This window comes from Myxine glutinosa, chromosome 5 (assembly GCF_964187855.1).
Source record: "Myxine glutinosa chromosome 5, kmMyxGlut1.1, whole genome shotgun sequence".
Taxonomy (NCBI): Eukaryota; Metazoa; Chordata; class Myxini; order Myxiniformes; family Myxinidae; genus Myxine; species Myxine glutinosa.
The window spans coordinates 986,444-1,005,612 of record NC_136265.1 but is presented as its reverse complement, the minus strand read 5'-3'; the positions used below and the strand labels follow the sequence as shown (position 1 = coordinate 1,005,612).

The window sequence follows — 19,169 nt, the reverse complement described above, 5'->3', positions numbered from 1 at the left end:
TTTTCCAAAGACATCTCTAATAACAAAAGCTTAATATTGTTGCGGATCCCGGGTTCGTCGACGTACTAAGGGGAATTTATTACCCCGCTCCCCCTCAAACTCCGGGTCCACTGAGGCCGCCGACGGCGACGAAGCTCGTGATCGACGGATTGCTAAGCAATTCCGATCGCCAACCTCCCAGCCACGCGCCGGAGAGTTTGCTGGTCAAATAATCCCAAATACCTTCAAGACATGCGGCCGAAGAAACCGGGGATCGAACCCTCGCTTCCCACACTTTATTGCGTGCCGAGCGGATTTGCACGGTGTGGAAAGCGGCGTTACCTGACGTGATTTACGGACCTGATTCAAGCCAAATTCGGTCTCGGATGATGCTAGGCCAATGGCGAAAATATGTACCTGAACAGGTTTAAAAGTAACAACAAAATGTACAGCCTTTTATTTACAAGGCAATAGAAAGAGACGAAGATGCAGCCTTATTAATTCCTTACCTATAATAAACCCCACAGGTGCCATCACACACTCACACATAGGGAATGACACACCGGTTATTCTCGTACCGATGGTGGTTTGCAGGGACTGACTCGAGGGTGGCCGCTTGGTGTGCAGTGTGCACAGTTCGATCCTTGATCCGGAAGTGCAGCCTAGATGAGGTAAGGTCCGAAGGACGAACCGCCACCTCAAAGTCAGCACGAACGCCGAACTTCAACGCAGGTCAGACGAGCCTCAACGCAGGTTGGACGACCAGCTTCAAGATGAGTCGCGCGAGGGGCCAACGCTTGCAGGTCAGCCGGAACAGAGCGAGGGATCGGCGAAGAGCAATGGGCGTCGGCGAAGAGCGGTGGTTCAACACTTGCAGGTCGGATCAGATAAACAAAGGGCGTCGGCGAAGTCAAAGCTGTTGAGGGGCGTCGGCGAAGCAAAAAGCAAGAGGGTGAAAATGCGATGGGCGGGGGTTTTTGTCAGACCCAAAAAGCTTACAGAATGTTCCACAGCCTCCCATTGGCTGAGGTTGGTCACGTGCCGGCATTCAATCCCTCCTCCCCCTCGGAAGATTTCAGTCCTCCTTCCCTCTTTCATTCGGAGAGGTTCACAACCCATTGGTCGCTTGCTGGTGACGTGTCCCCGACCTCTCATTGGTCACATGGGCTTCGCTTTTGGCCACGCCCTTCTTTACATCAAAATGTCTTCCCTCCACCACACGGAGGTTTGAAATCCTGCCTAAATCAACGCATATTGGTCTCGAATATTACACAATGGAAAGGGGCTAATCTTTACATTCAATAAGAAATAACTAACTACTGCAGGCTACATGTTGTCGTGCAATTAACTATAGGGGGTTTGCCATTATGGCAAAACCGCAACAATATTAATGTTATTACATAACAATATTATTATTCATACTAATAATATCCCGCAGTTTCCTCCTTGAACAATCACTGTGTTAACATTTATAAATAGCTTATTGTGGTGTTTTCATGGGAGCACCGGCCTCTACCAGAAGAAAAAAAATATCAACCACAAACAAGTTTGATTACCTTTTTAAACTGTCGCTAATGCTGTTTAACACTAAACTGAAATGGATGAAACCTGGGGTGTGTTTAGTTACGAAGCAGCTAGCTAGCGCCTGCCAAGCCAGCCATTCCTAATGAACGGTTTTGAATGGAGTGCGTGCACAAATGCTGAAACCACTCGGGGAGTGCTCTCCAAGATACTTGATAAATGAAAACTCCTCCCACGAACCCATGTTTTTGAGGCCTGGCCGCAGATATATATCCCAGAGAGAAATGACCCTTCCTGCCACCACCAAATGGAACGAGTTTCACAAATTATAACACCTTGGGTGTGTTCACTTACCAATCAGTTTGTTGAGCGTTCATCAAGTGGCTAAAACACTCCATTTTAAACGCTCACCTAGTGGCTTAAACACTCCATTCAAAACACCCGCCAAGTGGCTAAAACACTCCATTTTAAACGCTCACCAAGTGGCTAAAACACTCCATTTGAAACGCTCACCAAGTGGATAAATCACTCCATTCAAAACACTCGCCAAGTGGCTAAAACACTCCATTCAAAACACTCTCCAAGTGGCTAAATCACTCCATTTGAAACGCTCCCCAAGTGGATAAAATACTCCTTTTGAAACGTTCACCAAGTGGCTAAAACACTCCATTCAAAACACTCGCCAAGTGGCTAAAACAAAACACTCCATTCAAAACACTCGCCAAGTGGATAAATCACTCCATTTGAAACGCTCCCCAAGTGGATAAAACACTCCATTCAAAGCACTCTCCAAGTGGCTAAAACACTCCATTCAAAACACTCGCCAAGTGGCTAAAACACTCCATTCAAAACACTCGCCAAGTGGCTAAAACACTCCATTTGAAAGCCTCCCCAAGTGCCTAAAACACTTCATTTGAAACGCTCACCAAGTGGCTAAAACACTCCATTTGAAACGCTCACCAAGTGGCAAAAATACTCCATTTGAAACGCTCACCAAGTGGCTAAAACACTCCATTCAAAACACTCGCCAAGTGGCTCAATCACTCCATTCAAAACACTCGCCAAGTGGCTAAAACACTCCATTTGAAATGCTCACCAAGTGCCTAAAACACTTCATTTGAAACGCTCACCAAGTGGCTAAAACACGCCATTTGAAACGCTCACCAAGTGGCTAAAACACTCCGTTCAAAACACACGCCAAGTGGCTCAATCACTCCAATCAAAACACTCGCCAAGTGGATAAATCACTCCATTTGAAATGCTCACCAAGTGCCTTAAACACTCCATTTGACACGCTCACCCAGTGGCTGAAACACTCCATTTGAAACGCTCACCAAATGGCTAAAACACTCCATTCAAAACACTCACCAAGTGGCTAAATCACTCCATTCAAAACACTCGCCAAGTGGCTAAAACACTCCATTTGAAATGCTCACCAAGTGGCTAAAATACTCCATTCGAAATGCTCACCAATTGCCTGAAGCACTTCATTTGAAACACTCACCAAGTAGCTAAAACACTCCATTTGAAATGCTTGCCAAGTAGCTAAAACACTCCATTTGAAATGTTTGTCAAGTGGCTAAAACACTTCATTCGAAACACTCGAAGTGGCTAAAACATTCCATTTAAAACGCTCACCAAGTGGCAAAAACACTCTATTTGAAACGCTCACCAAGTGGTTAAAACACTTCATTTGAAACGCTCGCCAAGTCGCTGAATCAATACATTCAAAACACTCGACAAGTGGCTGAAACACTCCATTTGAAATGCTCACCCAGTGGCTAAAACACTCCATTTGAAATGCTCGCCAAGTAGCTGAAACATTCCATTCGAAATGCTCCACTCAAAGGCTAAAACACTCCATTTGAAACACTTCCCAAGTGGCTAAAATAATCCATTCGAAACACTCGCCAAGTGGCTAAAATATTCCATTTAAAATGCTCACCAAGTGGATAAAAGATTCCAATTGAAACGCTTGCCAAGTGGCTAAAATACGCCATTTGAAACACTCATCAAGTCGCTAAAATGTTCCATTTGAAACGCTTACCAAGTGGCTAAAACCCTCCATTTAAAACGCTTGCAAAGTGGCTAAAATATTCCATTTGAAATGCTCGCCAAGTGGCCAAAATATTACATTTGAAATGCTGGCCAAGTGGCCAAAATATTACATTTGAAATGCTTGCCAAGTGGCCAAAATATTACATTTGAAATGCTGGCCAAGTGGCCAAAATATTACATTTGAAATGCTGGCCAAGTGGCCAAAATATTACATTTGAAATGCTGGCCAAGTGGCCAAAATATTCCATTTGAAATGCTTGCCAAGTGGCCAAAATATTCCATTTGAAATGCTTTCCAAGTGGCTAAAATATTCCATTTGAAATGCTTGCCAAGTGGCCAAAATATTCCATTTGAAACGCTTGCCAAGTGACGAAAACACTTCATTCGAAACACTCCCGAAGTGGCTAAAACACTTCATTCGAAACACTCAGTGTCTAAAACACTCCTTTTTAATGCTTGCCAAGTGGCTAACATATTCCATTTGAAATGCTTGCCAAGGGGATAAAATATTCCATTTGAAATGCTTGCTAAGTGGCTAAAATATTCCATTTAAAACCCTCGCCAAGTGGCTAAAACACTCCATTTGAAACACTCGCCAAGTGGCTAAAATAGTCCATTTGAAAGGCTCGCCAAGTGGCTAAAACACTTCATTCGAAATGATCCACTGAAAGGCTTAAACACTCCATTTGAAATGCTCACCAAGTGGCTAATACACTCCATTTGAAACCCTCACCAAGTGGCCAAAATATTCCATTTGAAACCCTCGCCAAGTGGCTAAAACACTCCATTTGAAAAGCTCACCAAGTGGCTAAAACACTCCATTTGAAAAGCTCACCAAGTGGCGAAAACACTTCATTGGAAATGTTCCACAAAAAGGCTAAAACACTCCATTCGAAATACTCCACTAAAAGGCTAAACACTCCATTCGATATGCTCCACGAAAAGGCTAAAACACTCCATTCGAAATGCTCCACTAAATGGCTAAAACACTCCATTTGAAACGCTTGTCAAGTGGTGAAAACACTCCATTCAAAATGCTCCACTGAAAGGCTAAAACACTCCTTTCGAAATGCTCCACTAAAAGGCTAAAACAGGCTCCATTTGAAATGCTCCACTAAAAGGCTAAAACACTCCATTCGAAATGTTCCACTAAAAGGCTAAAACACTCCATTCTAAATGCTCCACTAAAAAGCCAAAACACTCCACCCCCTAAATGCCTCCTCTCACCTCACCCACACAAACCTTCCCCCACACATTTCTGTTACGTGCTCCTCCCCAAACCCCTGGTCACGGTGCACCTCCGAGCCCCGAGAGGAGTCACGGCAGAAAAATGCGTTATTCTGTATGTCAAAGATCAATGGTGAAGCCACACCAATTGTTACCAACAAACAAATATTGTATTAAGATCACACAAGAATAACAGTACAACAATAATATTGTTGTGGATATGAGGATTGTATTTTTTTAATTATGTGTTTTATTAATATTGCTTGATTTTGGACCCTCCTGCCTCCAGTGTTGTGTAAAGGTCAAAGGGCGTCCCATAATTAGTCCATAAAGCATACACGTCAGCCAATCATAGATTTCCCCCTGGTTGATAGTTATATCTTTATTATGTGTATTAGGGTAAGGCCTTGTCTCCCATTAAGATGACACTCCATTGCACCAAGTGAAATAGAGTAGATTCCTTTCACACCCCCCTTTCATCATTGCCAAGCCTCGCTTGCCAATTACATCCCCTCCAAAACCACCATTGAACATGTGCTCGGGTCGGGGAAGAAAGGCGTGCCCGCCCATCGTCATCAAGGGCGGAGCTAGAGGGCCGTGCCGACCAATCGGGGCCGAGGTGAGCACACCGATGGGCGTGTCCTAAAGGCCGGCGGCTTGATCGCCGGAGGCGCTATAAAAAGCGCGCGCGTAAGATCCTGTGGCAGAGAGAACATTGAAGAGATCATCCAGCAGCGATTCTTGTCCAAAAGAGATCATCCAAAAAGGGAGATCATCCAGCAGCGATTCTTGCCCAAGGGAGATCATCCAAGGAGATCATCCAGCAGCGATTCTTGTCCAAGAGAGATCATCCAGCAGCGATTCTTGTCCAAGTGAGATCGTCCAGGGAAGCACAAAGCCTGCTATTCGTCGCCTTGCTCACCAAAGTTGGACCAAGCAAGAGAGTTGGGCAAGAAGCAAGCACGTTGTTCAGTTGTGTGGTTGGACCAGACGAGTCCTGGCAAAGCACGCGACGTCCCCAGAGCAGCCGCAGCCACAGCAGCAACGACAGCAGCGTGGGGCCTTGACGGCAGTTCCGGAGCAGGGCCGCGAAGGAACGGCGGCGGTCAAATGCGCCGATTGTGCTGCAGTACCCTTGGACCTTCCTCTCCCTCCAGCCATCCATCTCCCGCCAGTCCTATCATCATTCCCCGCGTGAGTCTGTCCTTGTTTGTTCTGTCCTTGGGTTAATTAAGTTTGTATAAGCTAGCGTTGCACTGTGTCTAATATCTTCTGTATATTATTTTCTTATCTTTCCTTCTCCTTGGTTTTTTTGAGCCTGTAAATAGCAAATAAATTATATTCGTATTTCCAACCTTTTTGTCTGCTCCTTCTTCACATCCGTGTCGCCTTAGTCTTTTCCCTATTGAATATCTGTGGCGCGATCCGGCCAACGTTCGGGAATCGGGTTAGTCGGGGTAACTGTACGGCCGCGGTGCCATCCGCTCGGCAAACAGCATTTTATCCGCAGTCCGTAACAATTGGTGTCAGGAGTGTCGGATTCGGACCTGGGACTAAATTTATTTAGCCCAAATTTTGGAACACCAATTGTACAATTGGCATAACAATTGGTGTCGGGAGCGGGGTCAGACCCGAAGCGCGCTTAACGCGCTCAAAATTACAAGCTGCTGAAATTTGTTTTAAAGAAAAACCCGAATTTTGAAATCGCGCCATGGCTAGTCAAGGCGACGGGATGCCGGTGGGAGAGATAGATGGGGTAGAATCGACCCAGGACCTCGGGGAAATGTATGTGGAGGAGGGCAATGAGGAGGTGGTTGAGGAGGTTTCAGGCGCGCAAAATGGCGCTCTCGCGCACGAGGTTACGGGCGCGCAAAATGGCGCTTCGCACATGGTGGCGACGAGGGTCGAGCCTGCGGTGCCAACGGCCTGGGATCCATTTCTTGCAAATTTGTTGAAATTTTTGACCCAGTGGGATGAAGAAAACAAAATGTATGCCCAGGGGCTCATATCCACCAGGGAAATTAACAACATGGGTGTTCAAATGACTAAGGAACTAAAAGAAATGAATGCAGAGTCAAAAAGGAAGATGAGGACCAATTTGGCAGTGGGGGAGAACCTTGGGGGCAGATCGGGCGAGCAGGTCCCAGGGGTGCACGACGAGGTAACGCGGGTCGAGAAGCGCTGGTTGAGCGAGGCGGAGAAAAGCGCGGGTAAAATAACGGAGAAAGAGACCGCGACACGGGGTTTGGGGCAGCCGGCGACCGCTGAGGTAGGAGAGAAAATTTTATTAAAGCCAGTGGTCGTTGAGGCGAATAAAGAAAAAGAAAAAGAAGTGCTGGGAATTAAAATTGAAGAGATTACGGAGGTAGCCCGGGAATTGCAGGGAGAAATGGAAAATGTGCAAAGTCCCTGCTCACATCACGATGCTGTGCTTAATAACACCAATGAAAGTTTGCAGGTGCACGTGGAGAAGGGAATCCCCCAGGTGAATCGTGCTGTGTGTTGTGCGGGGAGATTTTGCAGGAGGATGTTTGGCGACAACAGGATTGTCGCACGATTGGGGTCAATATGGCACCCGGGCGTTGGTGAAGGGTCGCGTGTGAAAAAAAAGTGTGCGTCAAGGGGTGAGCGTGTTACGAAGCGCGAGTGTGATACCGAGTGCGAGCGAGAATGCACGTCGGGGTGTACGGAATGTGACACAGGGAGTGAGAGCGATACGGAGTGTACGTGCGAGGGTGAGTGTGACACGGAGAGTAAGGTGGTGGTGGAACGTGTGCGAGGAAGCACACCTGAGTTGGTCGTGGTGCGGGTGTGGGAGAGCCCATCTGAGCACGTTAGTGGGTGGATGCAAGGGTGCACGCCCATGGTGAGTGGTACGGAGTACGTACCGGGGGAGAGTGCACAAGATGGTGCGCGAGGTGTGTTAAGGGAGTGTGCGAACGGCCAGTGTGCGCGAGAGGTGTGGTGTGTAACAGGGAGTGCGTTGGTCGAATGGACGGACGGCGTTGGAACGCCGGGTTTTGTGAGTGTCAAAAGGGTCGCGTGTGCGTGTGGGCATGCGAGTAAAGCATCGACATTGGACGGGTTAGCGTTTAGGGCGACGGATAGCCGATGCGAGCACTCGGGGCGCGGTGCGCTTTGTTGGATGCCAGGCCCGGCGCGGATCGATACTGCGTCGCTTCTCTTCGAAGCGCCGTTGCCGATTCGGGCTTGGCCCCGCCCCGCACGGTCGAGTCCGGGCCTTGTCGGGCGAGGCGACCGGTCCGGTTCAAGGGCGAGTGGGACGAAGCGGAACGGTGCCCCCTCGCGGGGACGGGGTTCCGACCGGGCGAGCCTCAGCCATCGGGCCCGGGACCGCAAGGTACCGAGCCGCGATGATGCGTGGAACCTCGGCCCGAGCATGCCTCCTCCCCAGAGTCGTGAATGCTGGACGGATCCAACTACAGGCGGCCAAACCACCCGAATTCATTGCTCGGCTTTACGAAGCCGAGTTTAATGATGTCATGACGCACCGAGCCTAGGATATAGCGGACGATGATGATGATACTGATAGTGTTTTTGATCCGAAATTTAGAAAAGTGAATAGAATTGGCAGTAATTGGAAAATTTTTGATTGGTTGGAATTTGGAGAGCAAAATTGGTAGTTTGAGATACCCGATGTGATGGGATGGCAACCCTGCCATCTCTCACAGCGGGGGCAAAGGAGCACTAGATTTATGGGGTTTATGGCAGTGAAAACTAGCCCGGGAGGGTTTGGATAATGTGTAGGGATCTAGAGAAGATGACAATAGGTAACGTTAAGATTAGTTAGTGACAATGATACCGGTAGTGGGGACGCAGGTAGGTTAGTGTGGATGATAATGACGTGGTATGTGCTTAGTTTAAAGGGAAGACGGGGAGCACTAAGTTAGCAGGGCACCAGGTAGATTAGATGATGCCGTGTGTAAGGAACAGGTGTGATTGCACAGGTGTGCACTTAAACAGGTGTATGGAGCAGTGTTTGAGTGAGTGATGGTGATGAGTATTGTGCTGACCAAATGGTCCATGAAGGAAGGAGGGTGCAGGTGCCACCAGGTGTGATTGCACAGGTGTGCAACAACAGGTGTATGGAGAATGGTTGTGTGAAATACATGGAGTGTGGAATACATGGAGTGTGGAATATATGGAGTATTGGAATGTATGGTCGTGGAGTGAGTATGGTAGAAACTGTGGAGTGGATTGGATGGTGCGGAGGTGTGGATGGGGGAAAGGAGGATGGACCCCATCACGAATACCCGGGGAGGGTAGTGTAAGAGTTAGGTAGAGGGTACAGGTAAATTGTAGTTGGATATTGGCATCTGTGGTGCGGGTAGTTGCATAGGAGTGTATTTGGATGGGTGCATTGGTGTTGTGGAAATGGCTGGGCATGTAGCCTGTTAGTGTGTGTAGTTGGTTTGGGCACTCCACCACTGTGAGGATGTCGGCCAGGTGAGGCCGCAGGTGGGCTCTGGGAGCCGGTAGAGTTGTTGTGGATGGGGCCCGAGGATCCGGAGGACGGACCCGGGTAGCCCAGGGCCAGAGGGCACCGAGGGGTGACAGAGCCAGGAGGGGCCTTCCCCATTTAGATAGGTTAGGGTGAGGAGCTAGGTACGCTCGGGTGGCAACTGCAGTGGTGGAGGTGTGCAGGTGGGTAGACCTGCTGGGAGAGCTACACGCCCCAGTCCTGAAATTGTGCAAGGGCACAGGGAGTTGAATCGGGGGAGTGAGACCCCAAATTGAGAAGCACCACAGTTTGGTCAATGGGAATTGGTTTTTAGAACCCATAGTGTAAGTTGGCCAATGGATTGGCAGGGAAAGACCCCAGGTAGTGTAAAGTGTATTAATGTCATTTAGAAAGTAGTTAGGGTGAAAATCTCCTCGCACCATTTACATCCACTCACCTGGGATGACGTACCTCCACACCATGCCAGGTTGTTTTATTATTTTTGATGCAAATGTTTGGATTGTGAGACGCATCATGACGTGGGTGTGACATTGTGCTTTGTTGTTCCATCTCTCCCTCCTTATGAGAATTGATGATGAATTGGGTGATGGCAAATTTTGGTTAGAGGGATTGTGGGGACGAATTTGGTATAGGGGAAATATGGGGAAGACGTGACATTAGCGACGAATTTGTAAATGTGTAGATTGTTGTACATATGGGGTAAGGGCAAGGGTAGTGTAGGTGACGGGGGGGTGACGTACGGTAGGGACGAGCTTTCTCACTTCGCTCTCCGTACACACTTCACCTTGCATTGCCTTATTGATGTGTACCCTTGTGACCTTACCCCTCGCTCATCTGTCTTTCCCCCCTTTGTCTCCCACATGAGGACCTGTGCGCCACTGGGCGCCGAGGGGAGCGTGCGTGAGTCCGCCATTGTGCGCCCGGAACTCCCAGAACCAGCTGTCTGCATCGATGCACCACATTATGGACCACATGTCTGTGGCCGAGCACCACTTATGGACCCCATGGGTTGGGGCATGGCCCCTCTGCTGGAACCGGCCATGAAGGCCCGAAATCTTGCTGGCGGACCTTGATCACAGGGCACCGATGCCCCACAGGTGAACCACACTAGTCGGCCCTATGGGCCATAAATAAAATAAATAAAAATGGACACGTTGGGTGCATTTTAATAGTGCAAATAGGCCGCCAGCAAAGGAAGATGACAACACCAGGAAAATAATAATAGCCAGCAGAGGGAGCCGAAGAGCAAGAGACCACCTGCAGGGTTAGGGGTTGTTGTTTTTATTTTCATGAACAATGATGACTGTGCACCGATTGGTGCTTGAGGGTGTGTTGGTGCGTTTATGGGTGCTTTCATGGTGCATTGATGCAGAGCAGACTGTCTCTCCCCCCCCAAAAGAACAATCACAGGTCCTGGGTTAGTTTTGTAAATAAAAGCAGAGTCATTGTAAATAATGCTCCCCACCGTCAGTGTATAGTTTGAAGACCATTCCGCAATTCGGTTAGCTGTGGGCGTGAGTCTGTTAGGTAGGGTGCAATGGAGCAGCGGGACATATTTATTTATGTTTTAAAACTGTCGCACTCAGGGTCAGGTTAAAAGTAGAGGGAACTACACCTACGTGTCACACTAAGTTAAAGTTATAGGCCCGGGACGTGCCTAAGAGGAGAAGGGTGCAGTGTTGTGGATATGAGGATTGTATTTTTTTTATTATGTGTTTTATTAATATTGCTTGATTCTGGACCCTCCTGCCTCCAGTGTTGTGTAAAGGTCAAAGGGCGTCCCATAATTAGTCCATAAAGCATACACGTCAGCCAATCATAGATTTCCCCCTGGTTGATAGTTATATCTTTATTATGTGTATTAGGGTAAGGCCTTGTCTCCCATTAAGATGACACTCCATTGCACCAAGTGAAATAGAGTAGATTCCTTTCACACCCCCCTTACATCATTGCCAAGCCTCGATTACCAATTACATCCCCTCCAAAACCACCATTGAACATGTGCTCGGGTCGGGGAAGAAAGGCGTGCCCGCCCATCGTCATCAAGGGCGGAGCTAGAGGGCCGTGCCGACCAATCAGGGCCGAGGTGAGCACACCGATGGGCGTGTCCTAAAGGCCGGCGGCTTGATCGCCGGAGGCGCTATAAAAAGCGCGCGCGCAAGGTCCTGCGGCAGAGAGAACATTGAAGAGATCATCCAGCAGCGATTCTTGTCCAAAAGAGATCATCCAAAAAGGGAGATCATCCAGCAGCGATTCTTGTCCAAGGGAGATCATCCAAGGAGATCATCCAGCAGCGATTCTTGTCCAAGAGAGATCATCCAGCAGCGATTCTTGTCCAAGTGAGATCGTCCAGGGAAGCACAAAGCCTGCTATTCGTCGCCTTGCTCGCCAAAGTTGGACCAAGCAAGAGAGTTGGGCAAGAAGCAAGCACGTTGTTCAGTTGTGTGGTTGGACCAGACGAGTCCTGGCAAAGCACGCGACGTCCCCAGAGCAGCCGCAGCCACAGCAGCAACGACAGCAGCGTGAGGCCTTGACGGCAGTCCGGAGCAGGGCCGCGAAGGAACGGCGGCGGTCAAACGCGCCGATCGTGCTGCAGTACCCTTGGACCTTCCTCTCCCTCCAGCCATCCATCTCCCGCCAGTCCTATCATCATTCCCCGCGTGTCGTGAAAATCAAGCTCAGACACGACTTGACCTCTGGGTAGGTTTAATATCATTTATATCTGCAGTACATCCTGTAAGAATACATGCATGCAACAGGCATTAAATCAGAGCATTTCATGAGCAGCAATGGTTGATTCAATATAACAATGGTTAGCGCAGCGCATTGTCAGCACAGCATTTGGGGCGTACATACCATTCAAACTACAGGACTATGTCACAGTGAGTTCCGCTGGAGTGTCTGCGTGCCCCGGTTGTCCCGGGTCTTATAGACGCCCCTTCCGTAGCGAGCACCCCTGGGTTCACCTTGGTATAATTTCACTACATTCTCCCCGCCGTTAGAACTATACTGCCGCTCGGCAGGTTGCAAGCAAGCATCAGCAATAAACGAATGGGTCACGTCAATCCACGTCAGTCGGTCCACCCGTAGCGGTCGGGGCGGCGAACCTCCCTGCCAGTTCGTGTTCGGAATCTACCGGGCACGGCGTCCCCTAGCCCGGAGTCCCCCGCGTCGGAATAGCCGCCGGAGGTTGGAGTCGGAGGGGGCGCCCCTGCGCCTTCGGGCACGGGAGTGGGGGACGACGGGAGTAACAGTGGTAGTACCATAGGGGAAGCTTTGATAGAGTACATAGACTCGTAGACGGGTTCGTCGATATCCCTGTCGTCGTCCCCACATGGGGCGAGATGGCGTACGGAGACAGTAGACTCGCGGCCATCCGCCGTTAACACGCGAGCATGCTCGGGATTAGCCTGGAGGACCTGCACCTTGTCAACAAGGGGGTCGTACTTGCTAGCGCGAACCGCTCGTTTGAGATAGGCGGGCCCCGGTTCAGCGAGCCAGCTGGGTAAAGATTGGATACTGCCGGAGCTTCTAGGGTGGTGGAACAGTCGTTCGTGAGGAGTCTGGTTGGTGGCAGTACATAGGAGAGCCCGGATCGAGTTTAGAGCGGCAGGTAGTGACCACGCCCATTTATCGAGGCCTCGGCCGAGGGTCCGAAGGCTTAGCATGACGGCCCGCCATATAATCCCATTAAAGCGTTCGATCTGTCCATTCGCTTGGGGCCGGTACGGGGTGGTGTAGCTCGAAGCGACATTATGCTGGAGCAAGTAGCCCCTCACCTCCTGGGACAGGAACACCGCACCCCGATCGGTATGCACGTAGGCCGGATACCCGAACATAGAAAACAAATTCTGCAGGCACCGAATAACCGTGGCAGCCGACATATCCCCGCACGTGTAAGCAAAGGTGAATCGGGAATACTCATCGACGATAGTGAGCAGATAGCGAGAGTTGCTCGACATTGGCAGCGGCCCTTTGAAGTCCATCGCCAAGCGCTCCCACGGTCTAGTAGCCCTAACGAGTGTCCCCATAGGGGGGTTATAAAAACGCGGTTTGAGTTCCGCACAGATCGCGCAATCACGGCAGATGCGGCGGATGTCCTCAATCGAGTACGGCAGATTGCCCGCGCGCACAAAATGCGCGAAGCGCGTTACCCCGGGATGACACATAGTGCCGTGCAAAGTGCGCAGCCCCTCCAAAGTTACAACCCCCGCGCAAGTGGCCGGCCTCGATAAGGCGTCAGCGACCAGGTTATCCTTCCCCGGACGGTATTTGATGGTATAGCAGAAGTCGGCGAGTTCGATACGCCAACGGGTGATTTTCTCATTCTTAATGCGCTGAGCATGTAAGGTGTCGTACATAAACGCAACACTCTGTTGGTCCGTGATGATTTGGAAACTCCGCCCAAGCAGATACGGCCGCCATCGCCGAATTGATTCGACGATCGCGTACGCTTCCTTTTCGACAGACGAATGCCTCCGCTCGGCGGAGGTGAGAGTCCGTGAGAAGAAAGCCACAGGGCGGCCTCCTTGGGAGAGAGTCGCCGCTATCGCATGATCCGAGGCATCACTCTCCAAAACGAAAGAGGCACTCTCGTCAATCGTCGCGACAGCGGCGCCAGCGATGTCGACTTTAAGGCCCTCGAAGGCCGCCAGGGCAGCCGGGCCCATGGGGAAAGTGTCGCAGGCCATGAGGGGGCGGAGCTTCGCGGAGAAATTTTGCACCCACATTGAGTATTGGGCGAACAGCCCTAGAGCGCGTTTCAGCGAAGCCCGATCGCTAGGCGGAGCCATATCGAGCAAAGGGCGCAAACGCTCCTTATCCGGAGAGACGGAGCCATGGGTCACGGTGTACCCCAAAAGGTCTACCGTGCGTAGAGAGTATTGACACTTCGCCGCATTCATGGTTAGGCGATATTTCCGCGCGACCTCGAGGAAGCGTTTCAGATTAGCGTCGTGATGCTCCTGGTCATACCCACAAACCGTAAGATTGTCCAGATAGACAAAGACATCGGTCAAATTCTCCTTCGCAACGAGGTCATCCATAGCTCTCTGAAAACAAGCGACGCCGTTCGTTACCCCAAAGGGAAGTCTCGTGAACTGGTACAACCGCTGACCCGATTCAAAGGCCGTAAAGACGCGATCAGCCCTAGAGATGGGGACTTGATGATACGCACTACGCAGATCGAGAGTGCTATAAACGGAATACAGGGCCACCTGGCGTACCAGGGCGTCCATCCCCGGTAAGGGGTTGGCATCCAGCTGTGTAAAACGATTAATCGTCTGCGAATAGTCGATTACCATACGCCGGCGGTGGGCCTCACTCCGCACCACTAAGACTTGGGCCCGCCACGGTGACCTACTGTGTTCTATGATACCGTCCTTTAAGAGCAGGGCCGTTTCTTCCGCAATGAATTGCGCGTCCGCGCGAGAGTAACGCCGCGATTTGACGGCTACAGGGGTACAATCAGTGGTCAGGTTGGGGAACAGTGAGAGTGGCTCCATGTCCATTTGAGCGAGGGCGCACACAGCGAGCGTGTCCGGCCCTCCGAAGTCTATTTCCAAACGTCCATGCCGCTTAAGGAAATCAAGTCCTAACAGAACGTCAGCGCATCAGGCCGGTAATACCATGAGATACACGTCCGGGAACGTGCGTCCCTTTATCACAAGTTTCAATCGACACGCCCCTTTTGTGCTCAACCGAAGTCCCTGAGAGGCCATGAAGATCCGGCGCGTTGTCCCGAGAACCGGCCACCCATGTTGATGCACGAGTCGCTGATCGATAAAACTATCCGTGGACCCCGTGTCAATCAAAGCTTGCGCAAAAACGCCCGCGACCGTGAGCGGAATGATGGCCTGCGCTAGGCCGGCAGACCCGGCAGGTATAGTTCCGGCCGGGCGAGAAGATCGCGCCTCGCGGGTGGATCCCACGCCGGCTGCAATCCTTCGGGCAGCGTCGGCAGGTTGGGCCTCAGCAGGAGCCTTGAAGTCAGTTGGCTCATCAGCAGTTTCATTCGCCAGAGTGGGTGCGTGTTGGTCGTAAGAGCAGCCGCCAGATGGCGCTCGAGCCACGTGAGAAAGATCTCTGCCTTCAGCAGATCCATATGTCAAAGTGGGTACATGTAATTCGTAAGAGCCGCCGCCAGATGGCGCTCGCGTCACGTGAGAAAGATCTCTGCCGTCTGCAGATTCACATGCCAAAGTGGGTGCATGTAATTCGTAAAAGCTGCCGTCAGATGGGGCTCGTGTCACGTGCTGCGTTTGCCGCACTTCGAGAGGAGTTTCCAAAGCAGGAGCATGTCGCTTGTTTGAAGTAGGCGTTCGAACGCCAGTCAAGGTCGGTCGCGCTGTGACCGGTCGCGTTCGCGCCATTTGTTTCGGCGGCCCGATGTATCTCACCAAGGTCGGGCGGGTAGCCAGAGGCCCGCGAGAAGGAGAGCGGCTCTTCAAAGCCGAGTGAGGCGCCCCGTCCGGCGCTCGATCCGTTGGCTCCGCGATGAGCCCATTCAAGGTCGCGCGGGGATGCGTGCCCCGAGCAGCCTTCCTGCAGACCTTTGCAAAATGGCCCTTGGTGGAGCACAGGTGACATGTCGCCTCACGGGCCGGGCATTCAGAGCGAGGGTGCTGCCGATTTCCACAAAAATAACATTTTGCATACCGGTCAGGCCGTGGCCGGGCAGCGGCGGCAGCAGTGAGGCCGGAAGCGGAGTCCGCTTCAGGAGCTCTCAGAGACTCGGCCGTAGTGGTGGTCGGGTCCCCCTCCGTATCCTCGGCGGTAGCCCTCTCAGGTCGCGCGAGTTGCGAGGTCCCCGCCACGACTCGTGGGTGATCATATGCGGTCAATTGTTCTCGGGCATCTGTGTATACGCGTGCCAGCCGTAGTGCTTCTGTGAATGTCAGATCTGCGACCTCCAAGAGTCGGAGCCGCAAGACTCCAGAACTAATTCCGGAGATGAATGAATCTCGGAGCAAGTCGTCCTGCACTTGCTCGTGGGTCCGGACGTCCTGCACGCAGTCTGCCAACAGGTAGCGCAACTCCTGCGCGAAGCGATCGATCGATTCAGATGGTTGCTGTCGCCGCTGAGAGAGTTGATGCCGGCCGTGCACAGCGCTCCGTGTCTTTACGTAGAGGCGCTTCAGCTCGGCCAGAGCCGTAGCGTACGTCCCAAATCGAGAAATGTTCCGGAAAACAGTGTGATAGACCTTCGACTGTAACACGGACAGCTTTATCGCAGCGGTGGGCTCAGTCTCGTGAGCAGCAAAGTAATTGTTGAGCGTGTTGAGCCAGTGAGCGAATTCCGATGCTGATCCCTCAGCTTGAGGGTCGGCTTCGAGAATCGGTACCACGATCATCTTGTGGTCAGCCATTCCGGCGATCTAAATGATATTAAATGTCGTGAAAATCAAGCTCAGACACGACTTGACCTCTGGGTAGGTTTAATATCATTTAGATCTGCAGTACATCCTGTAAGAATACATGCATGCAACAGGCATTAAATCAGAGCATTTCATGAGCAGCAATGGTTGATTCAATATAACAATGGTTAGCGCAGTGCATTGTCAGCGCAGCATTTGGGGCGTACATACCATTCAAACTACAGGACTATGTCACAGTGAGTTCCGCTGGAGTGTCTGCGCGCCCCGGTTGTCCCGGGTCTTATAGACGCCCCTTCCGTAGCGAGCACCCCTGGGTTCACCTTGGTATAATTTCACTACAAGTCTGTCCTTGTTTGTTCTGTCCTTGGGTTAATTAAGTTTGTATAAGCTCGCGTTGCACTGTGTCTAATATCTTCTGTATATTATTTTCTTATCTTTCCTTCTCCTTGGTTTTTTTGAGCCTGTAAATAGCAAATAAATTAGATTCGTATTTCCAACCTTTTTGTCTGCTTCTTCTTCACATCCGTGTCGCCTTAGTCTTTTCCCTATTGAATATCTGTTGCGCGATCCGGCCAACGTTCGGGAATCGGGTTAGTCAGGGTAACTGTACGGCCGTGGTGCCATCCGCTCGGCAAACAACATCTTATCCGCGGTCCGTAACAATATGAATCAAAAGTACAATCAATATTCTGTGATGGTGCCATCAGTTTTGTAATATATAACTCACTTTGCTCCAAGTGAGTGAAACAAGAACATCCCCAATGTCTCTAATCCCCGGCTTCAAGCCAAAGTCGATCCGCTCCAGCGATCGACAGATCAATGTCCAATCGAGACCAGAATCCCATTGGGTTGGCAGTTACAGTCCTGCTGCCAAAGCTGTGCAAAGGCGCCCTCCAGGCGACTGGGAAATCCAAAGGCGCCCTCCAGGCGACTGGGAAATCACACGCTCGGGTATGGACGTTCCACAGCTCGCAGTCGGCAAACCTCAGATTTACCTTCAAAATCCGCGTTGCACACACACACGCCAGATACGTCTGAATGCTGTGAAAACGGCTGAAGTGAAGCAAAGAAAAACCTTGCGCGACGCGCAAAGGCTGAAGCGAAGCAAAGAAACCTTGTTCGGCGCACAAAGCGCACGAGTCAAAATGGCCGACGGCCCGTTCTCGAGACGTAACGGCCCGACGATGATTCTCTCCGGAATCGATCGCAAAACCTGACACGCAGGTTAATCTGTCACAGCGATAACAACTCTGTCACAGGAATCCCTTTCCTGGGAAACCCAAAGTTCACTCGTGACTCCTGCTCGCCAACCTTCGCTCCAGACCGCAAAGCAACTATGCTTCTTTACCGACTCCACTCGCTCCGCCTTCTTTTCTCCCTCTTCCTCTTCATCGTCCGGTTCCCGATCTGGTTTCCGGTTTCTTTTAACTCTAACTTTTTCAGCTTTTGAAAACAGTTCATACACAATAAACCTTTTGAAAACAATAATAGTACATGGAATCAAAAATGTTTACAGTGGATGAAAACCACCACAACGGAAGTGACGAATCCGTAACACGTCCCCCCCCTCAAGAAAGAAAGTTTGAACATCGTGAAAACTTTCTTTGCAGGCAAAAACTCTTTTAACAAACAAAAGTAAAACTCACACCCAAATCATCAATTCATGTGAGCAACAATAATTAATATTTCCCAAAAATAAAGCAACAAAACTTCCAAACAACCTACAGAAATTTCCAAAGTTAGTTCACTCTGGACAAAGCATCAGCAACGATATTGTCCCTGCCCTTTACATGCTCAATTTCCAAGTTGAACTCCTGCAAGACCAAACTCCATCTCATCACCCTCTGATTTTTATTTTTCATTTTTGAATGAAGGTTAAGGGGTTGTGATCAAAAATCCAAAACAAAGCAAATCTATAGCACTTTTTGAAGGAGGCCGAGCTGAGAGCCAGGTTTCATGATGGTTGGGTGGTGAGGCCTGTAAGTATTCACGACATGGACGCTTTTAGGAACGTGGAGTTCACGGTTAATCCATGTAGGATTCTTGGCTCGGCTGCTCCGCAGCATTCAGTGCTTCAAACTCTTTCTAACATTCATAATAATCACGGTTGGAGCGCTTGTCGCTGTAGTCACGTGAATAGCGGTCTCCTTCTCGGCCACTACCCTGATAATCATCCCTTCGGGAGCTGCCGTGACTCTGGGAGCCTCCATAGTAATCTCGACTGCGGCCACCACCAAAACTACTACTCCCACCCCGGGAGCCATAGCCACCCCTGAAACTACCTCCACGTTTTCTTCCTCTGTAGCCCCCTCGATGCCCATGGCCTGCCTTCTCTGCTGTTATGGTCCGACCATCCAAATGCTTGCCATTCAAATCCTGTTCTGCATCTTTGGCGTCCTTTGTGTTTTCAAACGTGACAAAGCCAAACCCTCTCGACTTTTGTGACTCCCTGTCTTTTATCAGCAGCACTTCCAAGAGTGGTCCATATTTGCCAAAGATAGAGTCCAGAACATCTTCCCTTGTTT

General features: G+C 50.4%; 1 protein-coding gene across 2 annotated transcripts in view; it reads left to right on the top strand.

Annotated features, from left to right (window-relative positions):
- IFT56 (intraflagellar transport 56) overlaps positions 1-19,169 on the top strand; it is a 182,098-nt gene that overhangs the window by 728 nt on the left and 162,201 nt on the right. The window lies entirely within an intron of this gene.